Consider the following 1218-nt stretch of genomic DNA (forward strand, 5'->3'; position numbering starts at 1 on the left):
TGGTGCAGAAAGTGGAGACGAAAACAGACGACAGGACATAATAATTAGACAGCAGGAAAGAGGAAAGAAAAACATTTTTTAGAGAAGAAAATTTTCCGTCGCTATCAGGTTTCGAACCCGGGACCTATTGAATGAAAAGCGAACACCGTGCCTCTAGAAAACAAGAGCTCCCTGAGAAATGTTAGCCAGGCGTAGCCTAAAGACACCTTGCTACCCTAAAACTGCATTTTTGTCATCCCAGTAGGCCTACCTAATTTTGAGAAATTTGACGTAAAAAAAATAAAGTTTCACAACATGCCAAGCGTTTTCGAATGCAACTCTCTGGAATCTTGACAATAGTTCCAAATAATCCTATGATTTTGATAAGAGCAGCAGATAAAACATTAAAATTTCTCGTTTCTGACCTCATGGTCATAGAAACTAGATCTGCTCAAAACGGCCCAAAATGTCAGATAGGACTTTGTAATATGTTTAAGGTTGCGACTTACCGCGTTTAAAAAATCGGAAGTGTTCATGACGAAGCCGAAGACGACACAGAAAAACCAGGAAAATCTCTCAGAGAAAACAACACGGAAATATTGGTGACAATTCCCACTCGGTGCACAGAGTGCAAAGTTGATCCGTTTGAGAATACAAAGTTGGTCCGTTTGGGAATTCCAGACAATCGTCAATGGAGGACACACGAGAGGAGAATACTTTAGTTATTGGCGTGGGAGAAAGTCAGTCTGTCTGTCTGTCTGCCTGTCTATCCGGGAGAAGGGAAGGAGTATTAATTGTTTGTCTGTCTGTCTATCTGGGAGGGAGGGAGTAGTATTTTTCTGTTTGTCTGTCTATCTATCCGAGAGGGAGAAATATTTGTTGGTCTGTCTATCTATCCTGGAGGAAGCAGTACGTCTGTCGATCTATCTGGGAGGAAGCAGTATTTGTCTCTCTATCCGGGAGGAATGTGTATAAGAAAATGTCTGTCTTTCCCGGACGGAGAAGTATTCTGCCTATATAGCTGTTTTTCCTCAATTACAGCTCTCGGAGGTGGCTGTGATATTGCGGTCCTCTCGCTCGCCTCGCTACTTCAGAATGCTGCAAACTTATCACTTATCGGAGGAGGGCGCCACGAGAGACCGTGGGGTGTGGTGGGTTCTCTGGCACTTTTAATTGGTGGGGGACAATGTGGCGGCTCATTATTACGGCAGGCATTGTGTGTGTATGTGGGGGGAGGGG

The sequence above is a fragment of the Aplysia californica genome, unplaced genomic scaffold, assembly GCF_000002075.1.
Source record: "Aplysia californica isolate F4 #8 unplaced genomic scaffold, AplCal3.0 scaffold01148, whole genome shotgun sequence".
Lineage (NCBI taxonomy): Eukaryota > Metazoa > Mollusca > Gastropoda > Aplysiida > Aplysiidae > Aplysia > Aplysia californica.